This window comes from Anolis carolinensis, chromosome 4 (genome assembly GCF_035594765.1).
Source record: "Anolis carolinensis isolate JA03-04 chromosome 4, rAnoCar3.1.pri, whole genome shotgun sequence".
Taxonomy (NCBI): Eukaryota; Metazoa; Chordata; class Lepidosauria; order Squamata; family Dactyloidae; genus Anolis; species Anolis carolinensis.
Window position 1 is genome coordinate 191,567,775 of NC_085844.1, and position 20,219 is coordinate 191,587,993.

Consider the following 20,219-nt stretch of genomic DNA (forward strand, 5'->3'; position numbering starts at 1 on the left):
GAAGAACCTTCAAGAGGTCCTCTCCTAATTTGAATAAACAGACATTCCTTCAGGTAGCCATGCCCTAAACAGTTGGGTTTGCTTTCAAAAAGTAAACCTAAGATCTTGAATTAAGCCTGGAAAACATTTGGCAGTCAGTGTGGTGTTTTTCTTTGGGCTTTTAGTACTGGAACGATGCAGTCACCAAACAATTTACACTGGATCCTCCTTAAGGAGAAAGCAGTTCACAACAGGTTACGAAGAAGACCTATGTAATATAGTGGCCAACAGCATATTTATTCAGAATTCTGTTATATGTAGTGTGAGTTGAACAAGTTCAATGTTGGCTGGGAAGGCCTCAGTTAGGATTTTGTGATATCATGGACTGATTTTCTTAAAGTGTTAGCCCAGGTAATGTGAAGGTAACTCCGACTTCACAATGTATGTGAAGGGCTCCACATCTACTACGGCATTACAAAAATCCGAGTTATTTATACATTTGTCAGGGATATTGCACTTGTTTCATTGGATGTCACTGATTTGCCTTAAAGCTATATTGGCTTCTATAGTGGCTTGTAATTGACATGTACAGGCATCCTGTAGTCCCTCAGTCATGTTTTCAGACTTTTCTGGGCTTATTTTAGACCTTGTGAGTCAAGAAATGCATTTTGCTTAGTACCCTTGTGACTTCCAAATCCCACCATAAAAGGTTGTTGCCCTCTTCATTAGAGAATGATGACCCAACCTTTCAAAGTTCCCTTGCTACTATGTGGTCTTACCTGCAAATGATAATGTGCTGATTCCATGACTGAATGAAACGTCAACCAAGTTTGGGCTGACTAACCATTACCTAAAAACAGAATGCTATTGTTGACGGCAAAGTTTTTTCTATAGAAAATTTTTAAAAAGTTGAAGCCAATAAGGATATCAATATGATAGTATATGCTTCTTAGTGTCAGTCTGTAGCATCTCTGTCACGGAAACATGAGTAATAGGGTTCTCATCTAAGCTAATGCAGACAATGCTGAACTAGGTTACTGATGTTCATCTTGGAATTGGACCATGCCAAGGTCACTTTAAGCAGTGATTTGTTACGATTATATGTGCAAGCTGCTTCCCAGAGTTATAATTTTTTTTAAATAATCTTTTCCTTTCTTGTTGCCCAAAGGCAATTAAAATAGTTACTTAAAAAAAAAATCAGAAGTTGGAGGTACAGAGCACTTCCCTTACCCCTGATCTTGATCTTCAACATCAGTGAAGAAACAATATTAACCAACATTTGAATCATGCAAGTTTCCACCACTGATGAGTGAAGTCATAACCATATCACTACAGAAAAGTTCATTTCACTTCTGACGTTATCCTTCAGTAACTTGTTATTGTGGAGTAGTTAAACCTTAGTTATTGAGAAAAAATCATTTTTTAAAATAGAGTATTTGCAAGATTTTGATAGTTCCACATTTATTTCAAATGGAAATGCCCTCAGAGCAGCTTACAGACGAATAACAGGTGATCCTTGCCATCAGATGTACAATCTACAAAGACAACACAAAAGGAAATGGAACAGTGTCTGAAAAGACCACCTGACGTAAAGCTTTTTTTGCTCACAAACCTTTACCTCAGTCAGTCTTTATGACATCATCTTTTCTCGGTGTCCTTTTTGTTTTGAGAAACATGTAGTTTCTCAGTTGCAGCAGATAAAATAATTTGTATTAAATCAGCTAAAGAAGTGGCAGCTGGTAATGATTTTACCATACAATTACCCAGAGCATTAATAAGACAAAAAAGTGAAATCTCAACAAATAATAGGTTAGTGTTTTTTCTCATCCACTGATTAAGATACAAAGTCCTCTGATTTATACAAAACTAACATTTATATAGAGTTAGCTATACAAAAGCTAACATAGGCAAGGAATCAAATTATGCATATGAGCTTTTAAATAGTCCTGCAGTGATTGTAGATAGGGCATCTGTTTCACAATAATAGGTTCATTTGATTTTGCTACTAATTGCCATGGAATTTCTTTTCATGTGTACACACTTAGGTACCACTCAAAAACTACATCGAGAGGGTTTTCCTACTTTCCAGAATCTGTTTTGGAGATGCGCAAAAACCTAGCAGAGATCCAGCATGAGACTGCCTCACATCTTCTAAGGTCACCCATAGCTTTGACTTACTACTCTATGAAACTGCTCTATAATAGAGGTTTTCTGGGTGGATCACAAACAAGTAAATCATTAAAATACAGCAGGCCTGCTTATTATGCAAAGTTATTGAATGCAGTTTGACTTATACACAAAGAACTTTGAATAGAATAGAATCACAAGACTTAGGAAATGTCTAGATAAATGTTCTCTCTAGGTCTCCGGTGTGATTCTGTGGTCAACTTCCTCTAGAAGTTATTTTAAAAGATCTGGTATATAAAAAGGTCTTCATTTGTTAAAAGGATGATTTAAAAAGTGTTCAGAAACTACTCCTTAGCTGGGTTGCCACCGCCCAAAGGCTTTCTTGCTATGAGTCACCTGCCTCATCTCATTGAGAGATTCAGATCAAAGTATGTAAAGGAGATCTTAAAATTTGGGTGGACCCATTTGGTAGTGAGAGATTGTGATGACGGCAGATCCAGAGGGCCTGTTCACTTTGTGAATTAACCAAGCATAGCCCTTGTAAAGTTGGGAAGAAAGATGAGAGAAATAGAAAAGGTTGACAGTTTAATGGTTAGTCAAATTGTTAGTTGTAGCCAATAGTTAGTCTTATTTGGAGTCTGAAGTGGGAGGTGAAGAAGGAAAGGGAGGCAGAAGATTAGAATTTGTACAAGATTAGACATTGACAAAGTGGTGAACCATCTTAAGGTCTGCAATCATAAAGAGGCCTTTTAAATAAAGAACCTCATTGCTCAAGTTGTACCTGAGTCGTTTCATTTGGGGAATGTCTGAGTTTCAGTCTCAAACCATTATGAACCCTAAAATAATATACACTCATGTCTTGGGTTTAGAGCTACCTTAGGTTCCCTATAATAAAACCAAAGGAAGGGTTTAGAAAAAGAAATAAAGTAGATAGGAAGCTAGTATTAAATAATTAGAGAAGTAGCTGGAAGGAATTTCCATCATAATACTGTTTCAGGTAACCTGGTCCCAAACTCTTGTTATACAGCCCATGGCCAAGAGTATGGAAATTGCCCAGGCTAAGATGGGAACACCACTACACAAACTCATTGTTGAAAAGCTTGTTTAGTAATCTGGTGAGACAAGTGAAGGCTTTTTCTTTTTTGAAAGGTTGGAAACACTAAAATAGTACATTAAATCAGTCAGCTTGAACTCCAACTGGTCACATGCCAGTTGTCTCACATTTTTCATGTGAAGTGACTCTGTTCTGAATGCTACAAGGAAATTGTTCGTAAGTAAGTAAGTAAGTAAGTAAGTAAGTAAGTAAGTAAGTAAAAGTTTATTTGTATACCGCCCTCTCTCCCAAAAGGGACTCGGTTTCCAATATCTGATATTCTCAGATGCTTATCACATTGCACTTTAGTTCTAGTGGCCCCTCCAGGCCATCCTCTCCTCCATCCCAGTGGGGGTTTTTTCCCCCTTCTTCTGTGGTTCATATGTTATTTGAGTACTGCTTCTGTTTATGTGATTGTCTTAGTCAATTGTTATGGGGTTTTTTTTTGTATTTTTATAGCATTTTATAGTGTTTTCGGTGTTTTTTTTGTACAATGTTTTATGCTGATCTTATATTGGAAACCGCCCTGAGTCCCTTTTGGGAGAGAGGGCGGTATACAAAATTGCTTAACAGAATTGCTTGAGATCCTTTTTAAAAGTACATTAAGCAAGGGAGGCTCTACATGCCCCTGTCCCAGTATCAAACTCTGCCTTGTGTAGCTTGATATTTTCTGTCCCTTTTCTTTATCTCCGTCCATGAGAGTGGCCTTCCATAGTCTACCCAGGGGAAAGTTTCACTTCTCATTTTCTTCTCTGTTTCCTTGCTTTTTCATATCTGGTTCTGGCATCTACTTCTATCTTTGTCTTTGAGCACATAGCATACCTTTTGAACACCAAATGGCTGCTCCCTCTGCCCCTTTCTTTCTCCCTCCCCACTCCTACAAGCATAATGAAAAATTCTGTTTTGCAAGAAGCTGCAGCTAGGAAAGGTTATTTTTCAGAATTGGTGCTGTGTTTGTGAGGACTCAGTGGTCTTTTAAAAAGCTTCCACACCTAAGGAAATGTGATTTCCAGTCCAGATATTTAGGAAAGCCATTATTTTATTTCAGGATGATAATTAAGTTGCAAAAGGGCACATATTCAGTGGAAGAGACATGGATTGACTGACTCATGACATTAGATGACCTATTAACAGCACTTTCATGTTGATAAACTTATCAGCAATTAGTATTTCTCCCAGTGACAGCTTCTGTCAATCCATGATGGAAAGGCTCCTGAAGATGTATCTTAAACAAGCAGCAGTCAGTTATGATTTCTAGATCTGAGCAAAGTGACAAGTAGATTCATATTTTTGAAACATAGTATTTGGACAAAACCTGAAACAAATGTTTGACCTTTTCCCAGATTTCAAGTTTTGACTTAAGATTTAAGCGTGAAATTGAAAACTTGCTACTTAAAATGTGAAAATGCCTATTGTAAAATGCTTGTACTTGCTTCTCTTTGTGTTGTGGTTTTTTTTTTCCTTATGACAATGTCAAAGGTAAAAGCTGTTACTGTTGACCATCAGATGTGAAAAGTCATTACAAGCCATAGGTTCAGTGCAAAAGGGAGACAAACAAAAGGCAGTCCCTGATCAAACAGTCCCTAATCTAAAAGCAGTTGTGTTTGTCTGGCTTGTTTGGCACAAGATTCATCCTTGCAGTACTGCAAATAACTGTACCTGTGCAGCTGGAAGACTGGCTGGGCCTTTCACTTCCAGATAATATACAATGCCTCTGGCTGGTTAGATGCTAAATCTGTTTTTGTTCTGTAGTTTTGGAACTTGAACTGCCAAACAAGGATGAAAAAGAAGTTCATTGGATTCGCATTTCTTAAGAAGATCAATTTCACTCATCCCAAGGCTGGCAAAGTACATTTTGCCAAGGAAATCTGTACAGCTGTGAGACTGGCAGTGAGTTTTTACAGAGAGAAAAATGTAGGAAAATGTGTACATTGGATAAATGGGTGTCTAGGAAATGTGCACAAACATAATGTAGTCTGAGTATGAATAAAGTGTAGCCTGCAGCCCACAGATGCACTTGTTGTTGTTGTTGTTGTTGTTGTTATATTAGACTCCCAAGTATCCTTACAGTTTTTTTAAGTATCATCCATTGCTTCTAAGTTATTGTTTTTGATCTTTTGGGTCCTAAAATAGCCAACAGTCTTAAATGGCCAATGCCCTCTTTCCTCTACGTTTTGAGGACATGGGTGACCATTTTTACTCTCCCCCCCCCAATCTTTTTCTCATATGGGGTCAGGTTTGGAAAATGGGCTTAGATGGCCCTCAGACCTTCCAAAATATCCCACCACTTCATTATCCAATTTTTAATTAATGCAGGCATTAAATATGGTAAACAATGCAGGTACTGTAGACAGGAGAGGAAAAATATATGCAGGGAGAAAAAGTCCCAATATCTAATACAGAAAGCATATGAGATGAGAATTCTATTGAGAGTGAGAAATCAACAACAGGACTGATGAGTTTTCATAGCCCTAATCTTTAATGAATTTTGTGTTGTTTCTAAGTAAACAGCTCTCCTCATTTCAGATCCATGTAATAGTTATCAAACACTATTATTTAATTTAATAACAAATTCATTTGATGAGTATCAGTCATTATGTAGCCAAAGTAGTACTCTGCACTCAGCAGGCCCGGAGCCAGGATTTTGTTTTGGGAGGGGCTAGGATTTTGGTTCGGGGGGGGGGGGGGGCTAAGTCTGAACGGGAGAGGATCTACCCTAGCAAACCTTTTGTATCGTTATCCCAATACCCCCATGCACATGGGATATATTGATCATGGTGATCAGATCATTATATGAATAAACATAACAGTTTAAATAATAAATGCAAGGCCTTCTCGCGGACCACCCTGAGAATCTCGGGGGGGGGGGGAGGCTGAAGCCCCTCAAGCCCCCCCCCCCCCCCAGCTACATGCCTGGCACTCAGGTTAGAAGAAATCCCAATATTTACAAAAGTGTTTGTGTCCACTCCACACTTATGTGCATGTCCATATATCAAAATCTTCAAGATAAAAAATATATGAACCAGGGACTGAACATGTTAAAGAAAAACGGTACCTACTGAAGAAAAATAAAAGTGAAGAGTGTGATACCTGGAAACCTACTGGAGCACTAAACAAGCATAATTCACACTGCAATATCTTGTTGCAGCTCCTGTAGATAGAACAATAATTACAGTTTGTCTAAAGTTTTCAAAAAGTATTGAAATCAAATGCAAAACTCATATATCTGGCAATTTACAGTATCTGAATTGACCGGGGAGAAGTTGCTTGGAGCGCACAAGATTCAGCTCCGGCCTAGGTTTTCCTACTCTTGTTTGCTTTGCAGTCACACTCTGAACAAATGAGGTAAAAGAGCCTTTGTGGGCTTCTGCTCAGTTTAGTGTGCCAGAACCAGTCTGCAACCTGTGCCATAAGCTGGGAGCCTGTTCAGTGCTGGGGATAGAGTCTGTGAGACATGGCCAGGGATGGCGCACTGCCCTGTGCCAAACAGAGGAGCCATTCTTGAGGCTGTGGAGCACGCCCTTGGCCCTGAGCGATAGGAATGTTTGCTTTTCTCTGCTCCTGTTGTACTGTGCCAGAACAGGCAGCACGTAGACAAGAAGACAGCAGATCCCAGATGGAGAGGGAGGGAAGGAAGGAGGGAGGGGTCAGACGTCACAGTCCCACTGAGCAGCTCCAGCAGCATGACTGGGTTTGGAACAAGCAAAGTGTGTCATCACAGACAGCCTGCTAGGCTCTTGAAGATGGTCCTTCCTTCTTGATAGGAGCTGCTTTCCTTTGAGAAAGGAATTTTAAAGCTGGTAATAATTGATATCCCAGACCAATGGGAAGTCTGCCAGAGGAAGGGGGGGAGTCGCTTGCAATCCAGTTTTACACAAACTAATAATCCCATATCCAAAATCTGAAATACTCTGATATCCAAAATGATTCACATAGATGGCTGAGATAGTGATACCTTTGCTTTCTGATGAGTCAGTGTACACATGCATAACATTAAAATTGTGTGTATAAAATTACGTTATAAGGTGTATATGAAACAAATGAATTTCATGTTTAGATACGGAGCCCACATCCATGATATCTCGTTATGCAAATACAAGTATTCCAAAAATTGTGGGTGGGAGGTTCTTAGGAATATGAGTGATACTCAGTGCAAGGCTCTGTGATGCCAGACACAATACCCACTGTTCCTATGCAGAGAATAGCTAAGTATCTTGGATAAAGGATACTAAAACTATATGTTTACTCAAATGCAAGACCTAGTATGTTCCATAGGGCTCATTCTTTGATCTAGCCTTGTCCAACCAGGTGGCATACACACACCCAAGATATGTGGCACTAAAACTCTTATTATGATCAAATTCAATAATCATTGGTTCTTCTGGCTAGAGCTAATGAGAGTTTTGAGGGTAAAATACCTTGAGGACATTTAGCCAAAGAAGACTGGTCTACTACTTTTGACTTTGATTCATGCATGTTCTTTCCTTTGCCATTACGTTAAAAATAGCACATCATATTTGATTTGAACAAGTACCTGGATCTATTTTTATATTTATGTTGGCTGCCCAGCTGGTCAAAAGTGCTTTTTAAAATCCCATTTCAATATTTATATCACAATAATCTAGGGGTTTTTTTACCTGTTTTTCGGCATGAAACAAAGGTAGCAGTGTATTTTTAAGATGTGTAAATATTGATCTGAGAATATGCACAATATGGTGATACAAGGTCTTGAGTGCAGTATTATCTCTTACAGAAATTATTTTGCATGTTGTCATAAAATAGAAATAGGGATATAGATGTTCACTTTCTTCATTCTCACATAATTTCAAAAGTCTTCTTTCAATTTGGAAACATTGCCACAAATTCTGTACGTTTTTCAAGGATTTTTTGCACAGTGAAGCTTTTTTTGTGAAAAAAATTATTTGGTGTGAAACCTCCTTTTGTGGTGAAATACCTGAAAATTGTGCAAAAATGAACAAAATGGGTTGATTCCTACATAGAAAATGTTTTTATGTGCAACAAAATAGGAGATTACACAAAAACGAAATTTTCACCCAAAATATTGCAAATTGCGAAAAATCTTGCTGAGCTAAGCTGATCATTTTCTAGATGTATTATTTCATTGGACTTCCTTTCTGATGAAGATGAGACAATTTGTAACTTTTCTTTCCATCATTAGATGCAAGTAGTATTTTTCCCAGCTGTTCTGCATAATAGTTATAGGCACTGTTGAATTTCTCATGAATATCTGTTTTAAAATAGACTATCATACTGTATAAAGAGGAAAGTGAGCTGAATTAGACTGAGCATGACAGGGGACTAGAAGCAAAGAAAGGAAACTCGTTGTATTCCTCATGTTTTCCTGATCCCCCAAACAGCTGACTACCCTGTAAATAGCTTCAAAGCATGGCAGTTTCCCATTCTCCATACCCTTTGAATCCTCCCCCCCCCCAGCTTAAAACCAACAAAAATGACAGAAAATGCAAACTGAAAAGGTTATTTTGGATCATTTCTGAATTATTTTTGTGACAAATTGCCCACCAAAAATCCAGCAATGCAGGCTGCTAGTCAGAGGGGGGCAATTGTGACCCCCCCCCCATAATTGCATATCTTTGAAAGGAAATACAAAGTAATGAAAGGGCCCAAGACTGAAATAAGACAGAACACAGGTATTTAAAATAGACTGTAATGAAGGGGAAATAATACAATATATGTTTTTTAAAATGGATATTTTCATGCTATTGGTTCTTACAGCATATGGCTTATATATTAGTGGGCAATGGACAAGATTTTTGTTGTTTCTTCATTCAGTCACTTCCGACTTTTTGTGACCTCATGGACCAACCCATACCAGTGCTCCCTGACAGCTGTCACCACTCCTAGCTCCTTCAAGGACAAGCCAGTCACTTCAAGTATACCATCCATCCATCTTGCCCTTGGTCGGTCCCTCTTCCTTTTTCCTTCCATTTTCCCCAGCATCATTATCTTCTCCAAGCTTTTCTGTCTTCTCATTATGTAGCCAAAATACTTCATCCTTGCCTTTAATATCCTTCCCTCCAGTGAGCAGTCAGGCATTAATTCCTGGAGTATGGACTAGTTTGATCTTCTTGCGGTCCAAGGCACTCTCAGAATTTTTTTCCAACACCAACATCTGTCTTCTTTCACTCAGCCTTCCTTATTGTCCAGACCTCACATCTATAAGTTACTATGGGGTATACCATTGTTTTAACTATGCAGACCTTTGTTGCCAGTGTGATGTCCCTACTCATCACTATTTATAATGGACGAGATAGTAACTCTAGTATAAAATAGTGGCAGTAATGCTGGCTCCCAGTGACAAAGGACCCTTGCCACACCCCAGACTCTACACAGTTATATATATATTCTTTCCTTTCCTTACTTAGTTTATCCATACCTCACAACCTCTGAGGATGCCTGCCATAGATGTGGGCGAAACGTCAGGAGAGAATGCTTCTGGAACATGGCCACACAGCCCGAAAGACATACAACAACCCTGTTCTTTCATTGTTATTGGGGTTTTTGCACTACAAATAAGACATATGCAGTGTGGATTGGAATTTGTTCGTATTTTATTTCAAATGATAATTTGGCCCCTCAACAGTCTGAAGGATTATGGACCGGCTCTCTGCTTAAAAAGTTTAAGGTCTCCTGAGATACGTCTAATGTTTTCCTGCTGATATAGAAACAAGGCAAAAGGAATTTCAAACTGAACTGAGGTAGTAAAAATAGATCAGACAATAATCAGACAGTCATTTCTGAAGAGCAATGAGAGCTATATCTATTATAATTTTGCAGATGTGATCCAACAATCAGCACCCAGAGGTGTGGAAATAAGCATTTTGTTCTATTTGTTTCATTACCAAAACATTTTGTTATTTGTTTTTGTTATTCAGTTGTTTCAAATCATTTGTCTTCAATTTTAACTACTTTTTGTGTGAGTTTTTCCGCCTTGATTTTCATGATTCCCATTTTATTTTCTCAGAATGCATGTGGCACTTCATTGTTCCGAAAGTGATGGACAGTATTTTTTCTAATGTTTTCTCTGGAGTGATACAACATCCCAGGCATACAGGACAAATAAAATAGGATTGCCAGAAACCAGCTGGTGTTACTGGAGAAAGGTAACCTCGCCCCCATTGTAGAAAAAGTAATGAATGCATACAGTTGGGGTAATAAAAACAAAACCATTTTTTTATTCATAGCACTTGTTTTGTCAAACCAAAACAGAGTTCAACTAAATGAACTTTATTTGGTCCATTAATTCTGAAACAAACACAGTAGCAACATCAGCAGCTGGCTGAGTATATAAATACAATAGAGTTAAACTAAACTGGAAATCCCTTAGTTCAGTTTTGCTAATACAAACACTTTCACTCAATTCACAGAAGCCAAAGTACAGTACATATGAAATTGGTTTCAAACAGCTTCCATTCTAAGACAAATTTCACTTTTCTTTTACTGTAGAAGTATTTTAACAGGAGGATATAAATCTATCCTTTGGCATACTTAAATAGGTGGATGATGATGACAATAAATATATCCTTCAAAAAGCAATTCCATTGTTTCCTCAAGTTTTACAACATAGACTCAGTGGTGTTTCTTTCAGATGTATATTCCAATAACATGAGCCATGCTGGTGGTATCTATTTTAAACAAAAATATTTGAAAATAATTTTACCAAAACCATGGTGTTATAATAAAGAAAGAATATGTGTGCAATGACCAGTAATAAATGTTAATCTCTAGAGCTCTGTTTTTTTTCCTCTGAAGACTGATATAAAAACTTGAAGTGTTAATTAGTACTCATTAGCACTTCATTCCCTCAACCTCCCCCCTCCTTAAAAATAGCAACATTTTGTTACTCTACCTATCAGTCAGGAAAAGGTGTAATGAACTCCTGTTCTGTGTCTGTGTAACTTACTGATGCGCTAAGAAACCAAATCAATTACCAGTTGAAAAATTCTATTCTTGACCATTTTTAGCATGACTGCTATGATACCTTGCAACGCTGGGCCTTGTGGAGTTCCGACACAATAAAATTTGCCTTGAAAAATTATAATATAAGTGAGCAGAATATGTGGGTAACAGTTTGCACAGTGGGGGTTACGCGAGACAGTTCATAATTCCTTTTTTTCCTGGTAAATATATATTCATTAGTGTACCCAAGTTGTTTCACATTTTAAATTACCCCGATTCAGCAAGTAGAGGGTAAAAAATATCCTATTTTACAGATGGTTGAAGTAGAGTCTGTTTAGTCTAGCAGCTTCTTCCTCTAGAGGCACTGCATGGTTCTGGAGGATTACGGGCCGCAACGGCAGCCATTTCTCAAGCATTGGAAGGACCCCTTTTGAATGAAGTGCCTTCAATTTCCTCCTTGGCTTAATTGCTTTCTTTTTAGCTGTGGATGAAATCTACTCTAAGCCATTTGGATAAGTTTCAAGAGACAAAAAGCAAGAGTGGGAAGGAGTGGGAAGGTGAAACTACTTGTTTGTCACAAGAATAAAAGGCACCTTATAAACAAATGCCTTTTCCCTTATTTATAAAATTGGGAGTCTGCTGGGTCAGAAAGAACATGGAGCTGTTCTATTATAGATTTTAAAAAAGAGGAAGCATCTGAGTTTCTCCTCACTGCCTGCAACAGGATGTGATCATGATGAGCGAGAGTTTGAAATGCCATTGGAAACAACCCATCTCCGGGGCTGGAAAGCCCGTTTGTATTTTTTCAGTGTGCCGTAGGTTTCTGCAGGAGAATACAAAGGCCTCTACCATCATGGCGTCTCTTCATATCCTTCATGCAGCAGCCCGGGAAGTTCACATTGTGGCAGAGGGAGGGGGAAGAAGGGATGTTAAAGCTGGATTTCTGCTTCTGACTTCATCTGTCTTCTCCTCCCCCTAAAAAAAACCCCTCTTTTAATTCTCCATTGCTACAGCAGCCTTTAGAGGGCCACTTATGTTGATCCAGATGTAAGGGAAAGCCTCCCCCTCATCCTCTTGCTCTCCCTTGATTAAAACATTATAATTCTTTAATCTCTCTGAATTGAGTTTCTTCCTTAAAAGCTGCCTGTTCTCTTTGATACACCAAAGCAGTTCTTGTCAGGCTGCCAAAGGAGGCCGGGTGGAGTGTCACACAGCTCAAACTTTTACAAGCTGAGTGAGCAGGAAAACAAGCAAAGGCACACACAGACAAGCACAGAGAGAAAGGAGGAAAGAGCGAGAAAGAAAGAAAGAAAGAAAGAAAACTTATTCACCCATTGTGAATTTTCAGGATGTTTGCAGAAAAGAGAGAAATGTTCACATTTTATTGTTGTTGTTATTATTTGAAGGGAAGTTCATCCATAAATATAATTAACTTTCCCAGCTAAGTTAAATGGCCAACCTCTATGAAACTTGGAAAGAGAGAGGGAAAAATGACGTCACCACAATCTGGGGGTGCCTTTCGCACTGCCTGTTGGAGTCGAAAGAAAAGAACAGGGCAATAAAACAACGGCTGTCTCTGTCTCCTTCGTTAAACACGGCACTAATTGGATGTTAATTTCTCTTTGCTCTTCTTGCTGTTTGATTGTAAGAACTCACTCTCACACACAATCTCTCCTCCCTCACTCTCCCCCCTTCCTTTCCCAACCAGGCTCTTTGCCAGTCACAGGGAGTCTCTACTGTACATTCCCTCCCAATTGTGGACTCAAACAATTCAGAAGCTGGGCAGTATTAAAAGAGGAGGAGGGGGAGGGAGGGATTGGATTTGGGAGTTTCAAGAAGCTCAACATTTTCCTTTCATTGCCCTGTACAGAGTTCGATGTATCCCCCCCCCCTTTTCTCTCCCTTGTGTTCTGTCCAGTCTCCTTGGCAGCATGAAAAAAGAAAATTAACCCAACCACTACCCAGCCCATGTGTTGAAGCAGGCATTTAGGGGAGCCAGTGCAGAGGCAGGAAAGCTGTTGCTGGCTTTGCTGCCCGGGTCACCCTTGGAGGGTGTTTTGTGCTTCTTTGCTTGAATTCTAGAGGGTGCTTAATGCATCAGATTGATCCATAATGTGCCCACACACACACTCACTCACGCATACATAGAGTGGTGCAGTGGAAAGAGGTAAGTTAAGAACAGACTTGAGGGAGAGCAGGGGGAGATTTACCAAGGGAGATGGTGGGTGGGTGGAGAAGAAGAAGAAGAAAGGGAGGGGAAGGAGCGGGAGGAGGCGGTGGAGGGTAGAAATGTGGGAGTAAAGTCCTACCTGGGATCGGTGCCAACTTCCTGCACTGGGCTGCAGACCCGCAGCTTTGAGCAACCCACCAGAGGCGACTTTTCTCTCTTGTCACAATTCCAAGAAGCAAAAAGGAAGGCAACGGGAACAGGTACAACAGATGCAAAGCTGCCTTGTTTTCCAGGGTGCTGGTGGGTAAATTCTCTTCTCTTACCTCCCCCCTTCCACATCCATATTTCAGCCAGCTGTATTTTAAAGGATTCTTTCAAACAGGGTTGATTGAGGCTTTTCTTTCTCTTTATATATATTTTTTTAATTTTTGGGGTAGGGTGAATTTCTCTTGTCAGAATCCCTTCTCTGTTAGGATTAACATGCAGAAGATGCGCCTGTCACTTTGCTTTCTGTCAGTTGCCTGTTCAGGGATGGGAGACGGCTTTGTTCCGCGCTGCCTGGGAAGCTGTGCCAACTCTGACTTGGCAGCCAAGCCAGAGTGGGCAGGGAAAGAACGAGAAGAGACTGAGCGAGAGAATGATTGCCGAGGCTTCCAAAGTGGGAAGTGTCTGTAGGCCCATTTCCGAACGAGGCAGCTCTTCACTCTGCCTCTTTTCTTTCTCTGTGTCTCTTGAAGGTTGGCACAGACAAAATGGAAAATGTGCACAGGAGGGAGGGGGCATCGTCTGTTCTTCTCTCACATCTCTTGTTGGATTGTTTTGTTTTTGTTTTTAACAAGCCTCACCTGCCTCAGTCTTAGCTCCAGTCCTCAGACTGTTGACGAAGCAATCACAAAAGCAAAATGCTTGTTGCATAACTAGGATGGTTTTCGTTTGGGTCCTTTTTCCCGCCCTCTATATCTTTGGCTGTGTTAAAGAACTCTGCCGCTTCCAGCTTCTCGAGATCATGAAAGTAGGAGCCAAGATTTATTTTATGTGTGTACAACATTGGGATGAGTGTGGAAGAGGGGAAATTAGCAATTTATTTTAATCTGTATTGAGAAAAAGCAAGGGTGTTGTGGTGGTAGTTTTGTCCTGAGGAGGGTTGTTTGTACAAAACTTTTCATGCACTAGCTCCTAAAGAGTCAAAGGATTGGGATGGGTTTTTTTAAAAAGTATTTTTTCCAAAGACAGTGTTAATAAAAGGCATCCATCCCCAAGGCACGCTACCCAAGGGTTCCAAGTGCTGGAATTCCTGCCAGCTTCCCTTTGTGCCAGCCTCTTGTCGGCCTTGGCGTCTCATTCGGACGAAGCCTGGCATGCAGGCACCGCCCATTTCTTGGCGCTGAGCTGCTATGAGAAGGAAAAGAGAATGTAAGAGAAGGAAAAAAAGCTGTCTTACTCAAAGTGGCCTTTCTCCGGGGAAAAAAACCTGATGATTGTCCAGATAATCGGAACTAAAGCCAGCGGGTGAGCAACAAAAACCTTCACGGCACATCTCTTTCTGGTACGAAATCAAATGTAGCTCTTTTTAAAATGTTTGAAAATGCCATTTTATTTGTCCAAATGTTCTGGCACTTGCTATCGCGAAACCCTCGCTTCCCTGCTCCAGCCTAACCGTTTTTTGTAATGCGAAAACAAATACTATCTTTTAAAAAGAAAACAAGCAAACTCGATGATAGATTTTGTTATCTATTTCCTTTGCCCATGCCTAGATCAGGATGTTCTTCTGATTCTCAAACCTTTCTGGTTTTAGATTTTGGAAGGGTAGATTTGAAATATTTTTTGGATTTTTGCCATCCTGCGCAGCAGAAAGGAAAGTGTTGAATCATATCAGACTTGCAATTCAACATGGCAGCCCTTGCTAAAATAGTATGGTTCTGCAATGTTGAAAGACGTGGCAAGAAATATCCCTTTTTGATGACATGAAATTTGGCAAAGCTGAAGTAACAAAAGAACCGGATAATAATAATTCATCACTCTAGGGAATAATTTGGGGAGATTTCATGTTGTGCCCTCAAGAACAAGGAAAATTTGACCACATTATCTTCATTTTAGCATTCTGTAAATGTTAACTACTTATAAACTGTTCCGTGTTTGTTATTTTGATAAAGATGTGTTATTTATGCCTTTTTCTTTTTGCTTACCTAGCAAAGATTTGGGGCTTGAAAGGTGTGGACAGAATTATTCTCTGAGTGTTAGATGGATTCTGGTCACCTTCAGGGTTTAGAGGATGACATCATTACTTGGGACAAATCCAGATACACCATGATGGTGTCAGGAAAGAGTAAAATGGATGCTTTCTCAAAGTGCCCACCTTGACTTATTTTAAAGGCTTGCCCTTTGTTAAGAATAGCTTCTTCCTCCATTTGCTATGGGTGTAAACTCTGGTAGACCATAACCCAACAGATCCCCTCCCAATTTACATTGATGGAATGGAGCTCAGGGGCTGGGCCGTGTGTCTGTAAATTTGGCCTCTTTATGTCAAGCTTAATTTAGGCTCCTGTTGCCTATAACAAAAGAATATTGTTTCCCCGTGAGTAATAGATTCCTCTCATCTATAACTGCTTCTTTGTAAATGTTTTGTTATTAACAAAGGCCACCAATTGGGTAGCAAATTTTACCCTATGCTTCAGAGGAATAAATAGAAAGAAACATTAGCATGGCTTGCTAGATGCATATGCTGAATGCAAAAAAACCAGTTCTGGGTGATCTAACAGTGCAGAAACTTCAACTAATGCTCTTATAGTCTGCTTCAGGGAACTCCCCAGTCTTTCTAAGAATGAGGCCTTTTGCTTCTGTTTCTGGGTCCCTTGCTTTCCATTGCGATGGAGAGAAAGTTCTGGCACTAGTGTTCCTGGCTTCTCACAAGGCTTAGGCTAAGATAAAGATGCATCTTTGCAAAATGTAGACTCATCACCCCCTTTTCTCTGCATTTCTTGCTAACAATTCATGTACTGTAGTACAAGAACCTGAATTTGAGTTGATAGACATCTCTTTCTCCATGCATCCTATTTGTCCTTTTTATTTGGTTTTGTCTCTGTCTTTGGGGATTTAGAAAATGGACTCTATTTTGCGATCTCTCCAGTATTTAATTTTGTGAACTAAGGTTAGTGCCACCAGGCTCATAACTTTGCTGTGCATCCACCATTTTGAAGCATGATGTCCATGTTCTTCTGCTATCTCTAATGGAAGCAGAAACTACATTGTGTTTTTAATGTCCTCAGTAAGTTATGCCATTAACTGTTATTGCCATACCTGAATGTTCACAGAGGTATGTCTATTCAGTCTTAAACTGCTGGCTTTATTTATTATTGATTTAAATGTGTAGCAAGGAGGCTCAGGATGGTGCATGATATTAAAGAAGTATTTTTCAACTGAAATGTAGATTTTTCTTGCAATACATATACCCATCACTATATCATCCTACTCAAAGTCTCTTCAAAGATCAAAACATTCTTAAATAACATCTTTAAAACCATACTGAAACCACATTTAAATGACAGGAATCTATTTGGATCCACAAAAGTGTTGAATGACAGCCTCAACAAGACAAAATATGGCTACATCCAACTGGAAACAAGATGTCTGATTGGAATGTATACTAGCCACAATTAATATATGTTCAAAGATGCTAAGAGATGCTCATACACTATTGGTGAGAAATACAAGTGGGAAAAATACAAGTGTTATTTCTTTTCTTGAATGTTCCAAAGATGTCTGCTTAGTAACTGTAGAAGCAGAACTAGACTAGATAGGCCTTTGGTTTGATCTAGAATTACTCTTTGCATGTACTTATGCTCAGCATTTCTTTTCTTAAAATAATAGTTTAAACATCTATATTACACCGAAACACTATTTTGCAGTCACTATATATAAATTATATCAAGTAGTGATCTCTGAATTCACTCCAGTTCAGATAGTGTCAAAATACCAAGATTGCCTTGGAGGGAAAAGTTACTAGACTTTTTTGTTTTTTATTTTAGCATTTAATAGCAATATGCAAAAAAAGCTTGCTTAGGCCCAAAGGGACTGGACTTGATTCAAAATAGACTTTTCAACTGGCAGAATTCTCATTTTGAATCCCTTTCTTCAAACTATTGCATCATCCCTTCTTTCTATTCAGTCACACATGTGACTTTTTTTGCTAGTTTTAAAAGGTTGTTGATTCCATTTTTCTCTGAATAGTATCCCAGTATGTACACCAAAATGAGGCAACATTCATCATCACCTGCAACTGAACCCACGTTGAGCCAGGTGACTGCCCTTACCTTGCTGATGAGAACAGGAATCTGGGTTTTCTCTCTTCTCTGTATGCATTTGTGTGTAGGATTTTAAAATGCTGCATAAGTTCATTTACTCTACATTTTTAATATGAATTCATCCTTCCTGGACTAGTGTGCAGATGGAGACACAGTAATTGTTTGGATTCTAGGTCTCTCTGAATTTTGCAAATATTGTGCGCAAAATGTATATTTGCGGTGACTATGTATTCAAAAATGCATGTATCTTAGGAATATGCGTGCAAAATGCAATAACAAATACAATAGGGAAAGATGCATACAAAATTTATATTCTAGAGAAAGTTGAGGAGAGATGTGAATTTTTCTGTAGTTTTTTAAAAATTGCAAAATGGTATAGAAATTGAATGGGAGAAATTTTGACACAAAGCTAACATGGTTTCCAAAGTAAAATTTGGTTGCCTTTTCCTTGTATGTAACTTATACGCACAATTCTGTCATTGTCATCTTCTTCCATGCCAAAACTTATTTATATTTCCCCATTGTGTTTTTATTCCATGCAAAGGTCATTCTTACAATCAAGTTATTTTCTCCCTCTTCTACTTTTAATACTGTGCCCTACAAATATCATCTCTACTATGCTTTGCTCCTCTGCCATTTTAAATCTTTTTCACGTTCCTCTTTTTATATACACATCTTTCCTCCATTTTCTCCAACAGTCTCCCATGGAAACCAGATTTGAGAACCCAGGCTTCTCAAGGCACAGAACCAGATACTCTTTCATTGCTACAGTTCAGTTCTTAGAAATATGTGATAGAAAAGAAAGAAAGTCTGTGTACAAATGGAGAAGTCCGTAGAAAAAAGTATGATTTTCATACCAGATAATCACTTCAATTTTACATACATATTTGTATTCCTTCTCCAAATATGAAACTTTAAAAATGATTCAGAATATCTACTGGTTTAAAACAAGTTAGTTCAGGTAAAGGAAACACAACGTTCTCCATCCTGTCATCTGCTAAAGCTCAGGTACTTTCATATTGATTGATCTTAGTAGACCTTCCCTACTCAATTAAGTTAATAGTTATAGATCCTGCCCAGAGGTAGCATACTTCTATAACTGTAAAAGTCCTTAATGTGATTTTCCAGAAAGACACATTATTCATTAATTCAGAATTAGAAGATTATATTCCAGAATGTAGAAATGTTACTTTTTGATTATAGTTCCCAGAAGACTTTAACTGGAATTTAGTATAGATATATTATTTTGATATATATTAATTCATTCATTTTTGGAAATTGTAGCCCAACAAGTAACTTTTTGAAGTTCTCTTACATTCCCGATCCTATCTTGTGCTTTGATCTTGGTTTCCTACAGAAAAGCAGCATCCAGCATAATTGGCATAGTTCCTTCATTCGCTTCTCAGTGTTACCGAACATCCATGTGAAATATTTCATCACTTTAGTGAACCTGTACTGAATTTCCTGCAGCTATTGAGAAAGTAAGTTTTTTCAAACTGCATCTTCCATAGGCTACATTGGCTGAAGGATATTGGGAGATGTAGTTCATAAAAGGTAATTTTTCTTTTGTATTAAAGGGACACCGCATAGTTTGTAGTATAAGACAACATCTGGGATACGTTCCAAGACATATACACACCTGTGTATCATTGAACCCTATATTTTGCCTTTACTTGGGCAGAAGCATCATAGAATCACACTGGAAGACCCAGAGAGTCCCACAAACACTTCCAATTCTAAATACTAATTTAATTATGTTTCATATACACATTGAACACATAGCCTGAAAAATATTTAATACAGTATTTTAAATAATTGTGTGCATGAAACGAAGTTTGCATACATTGAGCCATCAGAAAGCAAAGGGGTCACTATCTCAGACATTCATGTGGACAAGTTCAGATTTTGGAGGCTTTAGAACAGTGGTTCTCAACCTGTAGGTGCCCAGGTGTTTTGGCCTCCAACTCCAAGAAATCCCAGCCAGTTAACCAGTTGTTAAGATTTCTGGAAGTTGAAGGCCAAAACATCTGGGGACCCACAAGTTGAGAACCACGGCTTTACAATTTTGGATAATAATTAACCTGTGCCAAGTTCTGAAGGACAAATGGGATATAAATTAATCAATAATGAAAAAATCCTACAAATGACCCAGTCTGTATACTGTATAATGTATCTAAACTTAGATCTCCTACCAATTTATGTGGTCATTTTCCAGACCTTTCAATTGTTGAGCAAAGGAAAATAAGCAGACTTCATTTCCTCATTTTGATTAATAAACCTGTGAACCTGCCATCTCACATAAATGTCTCACATCTATGTGACTTAACAATAGGCCCTTCTGAAAGTTTTTCAAAGCATGTATTTTCAAAGCATACAGAATGCACAAGTTAGCATATAAATGTGATATCACAGCACATCTAATGCATGTAGGAGAGGTGGTAACCTAACATTTTTGCCTCCAAGAACATCTCATGATACTGACCTACAAAAATATGTACTACAAAAAGTATCCAAAGTCAAGGTGCCACAGAACTCCTTTCACTTTATCCAAGAACCTGACTTCTACAGGGGTAAACAATTATCACCAGAGAAATATGTTATGAAGCTGGGC

The 20,219-nt window shown here is 38.7% G+C and overlaps 2 long non-coding RNA genes across 3 annotated transcripts in view; one reads left to right on the forward strand and one right to left on the reverse strand.

The window, feature by feature from the left end:
* Nucleotides 1-10,390: 10,390 nt before the first annotated feature.
* Nucleotides 10,391-14,046, reverse strand: LOC134298404 (uncharacterized). Of its 2 annotated transcripts, none has more exons than XR_010005464.1 (2): nt 13,447-14,046; nt 10,391-12,367 (listed from the first exon to the last, which is right to left on the reverse strand). It is a non-coding gene; the product is annotated as an uncharacterized LOC134298404 (long non-coding RNA). The 2 variants fall into 2 exon arrangements; XR_010005465.1 differs by having other exon boundaries at nt 10,391-12,665; nt 13,447-13,587.
* A 34-nt stretch (nt 14,047-14,080) lies between these two features.
* Nucleotides 14,081-20,219, forward strand: part of LOC103278721 (uncharacterized) — a 54,436-nt gene continuing 48,297 nt past the window's right edge. Inside the window, exon 1 of the long non-coding RNA XR_010005467.1 lies at nt 14,081-14,853. This is a non-coding gene — a long non-coding RNA (uncharacterized LOC103278721). The remainder of the gene's footprint in view (nt 14,854-20,219) is intronic.